General features: G+C 32.6%; 1 protein-coding gene across 9 annotated transcripts in view; it reads right to left on the reverse strand.

Moving 5' to 3' along the window:
* Positions 1-6,000, reverse strand: part of Ih (hyperpolarization activated cyclic nucleotide gated potassium channel Ih) — a 143,504-nt gene that overhangs the window by 10,989 nt on the left and 126,515 nt on the right. The window lies entirely within an intron of this gene.

Raw genomic sequence — 6,000 nt, forward strand, 5'->3', positions numbered from 1 at the left:
GCAAAATATGTTATTGCGGGCTCTACCACTTTTAATAAGCTAAGCTAGTGTAAGGTAGGCTTAAGATAAACATTCTTTTTGCTTAACCATATTGACGTTACAATAAAATTATCAATAGTATATGCAAAAAGATAATATCACAATACGGGATAATGTTAATTAATTTCCGTTCGCGTTCCAGTTGAATTATTGAATTTTTGAATTAATGCACGCGCAGTGACCCGTGGCGCGTTGGCGCATTGCTAATGAATCAAAACGAACAATAAACTATGCTCTCGTATTATACTGACATTATAATGATCCTCTTTGCAACAATTGATCACAGTAATCCACTAATTATACTTTAAAACATGATAGTTTAAATAATTTTGTTGTAAAGGATAAGTGTAAATGTTAATTTACGATTAAAAAATTGCAATTCGACGTGCAATAAAATGCTGAAGTTGTATTCTGTCATAAAACAATTTTAGAGGTACTCTATCTAAATTTAATCGATAAATATCAGAGTAACATACTACACGTGTCCCATTGATTTGTTACGAAATGTCAAGTTTTCCTACTTTGATTACTGTTTGTATGGAATAAATACTAATAATATGATTGGCGGATAATTTGTTTACAATGGAAATTCCTTTCTCGGTAACCTTTCATACAAGTAACAGTTCCATTGCGATTGCTGCGTAGTGATTTTTCTCAATAAATGAAAACTGAAGGCTTCCTTAGCGTCCGCATAACATTTTTGAGAGCGGCTTCTTTTACGACGCTACTCTCCGTTGATTTCTGAGATCAAAATCTCGGCGTAAAACATATCGTCATCCCTGTCATTATCTTTGACAAAACAGAGATAATAATATGTTTCAAACGAGTATTATAGTCTCAGAAGCCCACGGTAAACCATTTAGAAGAATTTAAGCTTGATATAACCGAAGCGCAATCGATTAATAGTAAACGGTATTTCCAGTTGAATATAAACTATTATTTTGCATATAAACAGGCAAAGAAATAATATCGAGGTGATTGATTACTAATAAAAGCAATGAATAATACCTATATATTTTCCTAAGTATAAAATAAATACGCATTACACCTTTAAAACAACTAGCTGTGGCATACGACTCCGTTTAAGCAGAATAAGAAAAAAAAACTTAAAAAGTAAGCATATGTATCTTCTAGACTATGTTCTACATGTGTGCCAAATTTCATCAAAATCCGTTGAGCAGTTCCGGAGACACATTAAAACATCAATCCATCATAACTTTCGCATTTATAATATCAGTAAGATAGATAAGTTGTGAGGTATTACACAATACCTAGTCTAGTTGATTGCAATTCAAGGCAGGTTTTAAAAGATATTTTCCTGTGCCATTTTGTTATATGCTTTATCTAGATTCACATCACTAACTCGACGTCATAATATGAAACATATTAGATTCTATAATAACAGACATGATGTGAGTAATTACTGTAATGCCTGCCTACAATAGCTTGCACAAACACCTGGGACGAATGTTCTACGCAGTCTTTTGTTAGACACGTCTTTGTTAATTATATTAATATTTTAATAATAATTCAAGATGTAACGTGACTAATTTAAAATTACAATTCATTAATTTACTGCAAAGATTACCCTTTGTTATGAAGTATAAAATCAAATTATTTAAACTTTCGTGAGATAAATCTTATTCATCTTACTAATATTATAAATGGGAATGTTTAGTTGAATGGATGTTTGGTTGAAGGTATCTCCACACCGGTTGAACGAATAATGATAAAATTTGGCATAGATATAGAACATAGCCTTAAAGAACACATGTACTAATTAAGTTTTTTTTTAATTCCGCGAGGACGGAGTCGTAAGCGTCAGATAGTTGATGGATAAACAGCTAAACACTCGCGTATATTTGTCCGGTGTCCACGAAGTATAAAATATTCCTAGTAATACGGTTAGGGTCTTCTTGCCACTTTCCCAAATCCAATGTATTGATTTGACATTTATAAAAAGGTTCGAGAGTGGTGCCGGGAGTGTATTATTGTTTCACTACACTCAGACCCAGAAATGTGTTGGGCTAATATTTTATTCAATTTTGATCCAAAGATAAAATCTGGACGCAAACGTATGTAACCTTTGGTTTTATTTTAGTCAGGTTAGAATTTGAATTTGGAACTATATACTTAGTTTTGATTTAATAAGAAATGAGGACAAAATAAGAATCCAAGATTTGAATAATGAAGAAAAAATAGTACCCAATGTAGTTATTAGAATAAATTTTTCAAAGATTAATTCCATAATAAAATTTTTTTTTATTTATTCTTTTCACAGTAATGCATGAAAATGCATATATATTCCTTGTGTAAAGAATATCAAACGTTGTATACAAGAGCGGAAAGCGATAGGTCACGTTATTGTGTGCCCGAGACGACACAATACAAGAGCACTTCGTCGGGCCTCGACCGAGTGTTTGTTGTCAATATATAATAGTGTTTGATGAGTTGATACTATTGACAATTTTTATTCTTATTGATGTTAAAATGGTGATGGTCTGTGGTAAAAGGCATGATGGAAGAGGGCGTGATGCTTAAGGCGTAACTTTTCTTCGCTAACACGTTTGTCTGCGTCTAATAATGATGAAGGTAACAGTAATTTTCTACGACATGACCGCCAAAGTTATACCATTAACTAATTTATACATCCATATCCGCGCATATTAATAAAATCGGAGAGTCTGTAGGTAATATTAAAAAATCACATTTCGTACACATGATGATATTGGAAAAAAACAAAAAATTTGTCTATCTGTCTGTCCGCAAGGCCACGGTTGTTCCTGGTAATGTTTGGAATCATTTTTGACGGGAAGCTGATGCACGGGCCCATATTGTAGGCCACTTGTCTTTGAATTTTGTACCGACGAAGCCGCAGGCGACTGCGAATGTAGATAACTTTTGTCGTTTGTTAACTTTGTTGTATGGATTTGAAATTTACATTGTCGGCGTCGTGGGAGAGCACATCTGGAGTAAGGGTCACATTGCGTCAATGAATTTTTCGGTCACTTTAAATGTTCGAAGGTTGACAAGAAAAGAAGACAAATTTTGTCGATAGAGTGAAATTCATATAGTCATGATATAAAAAATTACTAAATTTAAATAATGTTGTGTTTTGAAGAACAATTATTTTGAATAATCTATCATGAAATAGGTGCTATACACACTACCACAGTTGTATAACATGAGCTTAAAAGCTTAAAAACATACCTTATGTTCTTACTGCTATAAAATAAATGTTGGTCATAAAAGAAATGGTACACTTTACTTGTGTGCTATTGCGGTAATATTAAAGAAACTTTTCTCTTCTATTTTATCGTCGTAATAGAAACAAACCGACCCAAATGCTAAAGTTGACAAATTATCCTCGAAGAAAAATATTTTTTGTTTCAAGCAAATTTTAGCAAAAACTAAGACTGGCAAAGATCGTCCTTTGTTATATATCTCGGAATAACATTCTTTTTCTAATTAGGTCATTATAAATATGTTAAAGTACATTACTTTAGCAATTAACATAGGATTTTTTATATAAGTCAGACTTACATTTTATTTACTACTTTTTTGGTGCTCTAAACCGCTGTCTTCTTGACACTATCTCACATTGAAAGTAAGACCGAAGGATACTCCAACAGTGTGAAAATGTCCTCTTTAATATTTATGTCCTCAGAACAGTAATCGTGGTAATAGGGTAAAGAGTAGGAAACGGGATGTATGCATCCTGTTGAAGCATCTTACATCCGGTTTCTAAAACCAGTGTACCGGTTTCATTGTAACAATAAACGGAACGTTCGTCCGTATTACAATGACCTCAAGGGACAGCAAAATTTTTTTTACGGTAAACGAAGTTAATCACCTACCCATTTCGTTGAAATGTCATTTATATTATACCTACTAAGGCATACAAATGTCTTGTATAGTCTAACAAGGATATTTGTCCTATTGAGAGGGAGTGCTGTCGCGGTTAGTTCATTAGAATGTGTAAAGCCACATGGACATAGAAAATGTCATAAAATAAAAATTAAAAAAAAATATGACATGACAGCTATATTACGAAAACGATCTTGTGACACTTTTTTACATTGAAAGGAGGATGCTAGTAAGCTGTCATAATTTAGTTTGACTTATGCCTACGGGGCAGATATCCTTGAGGATCTATAGGTCGAAATCTGTTGTGGCATTATAGTACTTATGTTGTTGTACGATATTCGATTTTAAGTTAATTTCATTGCTTGATTGTGCATTGGTAACATTATTAGTGGGATATTTTAGATCCGTTTACAATTTACATAATGGAACAAAGCTTGTTTCCGCAACGGATAACACAACGGTTACCAACAATATTATGTCTGCGGAAATGTAAGCAAACATACGAGCTAGTTGTGAGCGTTTATAATGTTTAATGCTGAGGTTACGCCTGGATAACTGAAATTAATGGTGCTATAATTTTCACATATATTGCGTACATTATTTGTGTTTCCATTGCCGAAACACCTGCACGAAACATGCTATCTCTGTTTTTAAAGAGAATTAGTAAAAAAAAATTTTTTATAAAATGTTAGCAGATTTTTGTTAATTTACTAATATTTCTTGTACCGTTCCAATTAAGCTCTAAACTTGTGCTAGGAATAGTTTACGACAATAGTGGAATGGACGGATTCGATCCCGCGACCTGGTGATCGGAAACCGTACCATTAACCATTAGGCTATTGACGCTTAATTAGTATTTGTATATCTATTATTCCAAAAATACAGTTAGACTTTGTTTAATTAAACACGTGTCACCGTTTGACCGCCGGCGACTGAAAATATGGACGTCGAAGTGATTATAAAAGAGTACTTTTTATACCCTTGAATATTCACCAAAATCGTTTCTGGTATTAGTGCTTTCCAATTTGTCATCCTCTTCGACAAAACAGGGATAACGATATGTCTTAAACGGATATTTTGGCATTAGAAACCCACGATAAGCCTACTTTTTGTAGTTTTATTTTGTGGTTTCTGTAAGTAACATAAATACTGTCCAGTTTTATGTCAAAATAATGTTGTCTACAACATTTCTCTACATTGGAGGAGGTTGCCGTTTTGTTAAAAATTTAACAAATCATCTTTAAGGCAGAAAGCAGAATACAGATAATAAAAATATATTAAAATAAGATTAAACACTTTTTGAATTGAATAATACCAAAGCCATTAATTCTAATGCTAAAAATGTTTTTATTTTTTGACGTTTAAAATGTATTTGTACTTATTCTCAAGATGTGTTAATTGTTATGATTTAGTTAAAAGATAATAAAGAAAAACTATATAAAATAAATAAATGTATAAAATAATATAAAACTGTAAAAACTTTATTAATATTACGTTTACGTTACGATACGTTTATTTAAATGATGCAAAATAATATATACTATTCACATTTTTTATTTCAATTAAATTAATTTTCAAAATAATAATATCGTATTATTTCTATAATAATCTGCTAGGTTAGATAAAGTGAATTCGCTGCGAAGGGATTCCATAACGATCTTCAAAAATGTTATGTTACTGACGTCCGATAATCACATGACCTAACGAAAGTTCTTGTAAGTTCGATATATTTTTGAAGTTCTTTATGGAATCTCTTCGTAGCGAATGCACTTTATCTAACCCCGCTGATTCTTTTGACCTAATTATTTTTAACGAAATTATTTTATAATTAATTTTAAGGTTGTCATTATCTTTATCGGCAGTTTATAATATAATTGAGTGTAGAGGGTGTATTGAAGTGAAGAGTTTTGGCGTTGGCAAAGGTTGGAGTGCGCTCGAGAAGAAAGCTCAGAGGCTGAGGTGGCCTCTTCAGGAGGGACGACGCTACCTCAGCGGGTCCCTCCCACTTAACCTCATGCCATTGTTTCAATGTTCAAGGCTGCCGTGTTGTTTATACGGCAGAAATAAAACTGAACACACAAAAGGCGCTATGAA

This window comes from Papilio xuthus, unplaced genomic scaffold (genome assembly GCF_000836235.2).
Source record: "Papilio xuthus unplaced genomic scaffold, Pxut_1.1 DF828142.1, whole genome shotgun sequence".
NCBI classification, from domain to species: Eukaryota; Metazoa; Arthropoda; class Insecta; order Lepidoptera; family Papilionidae; genus Papilio; species Papilio xuthus.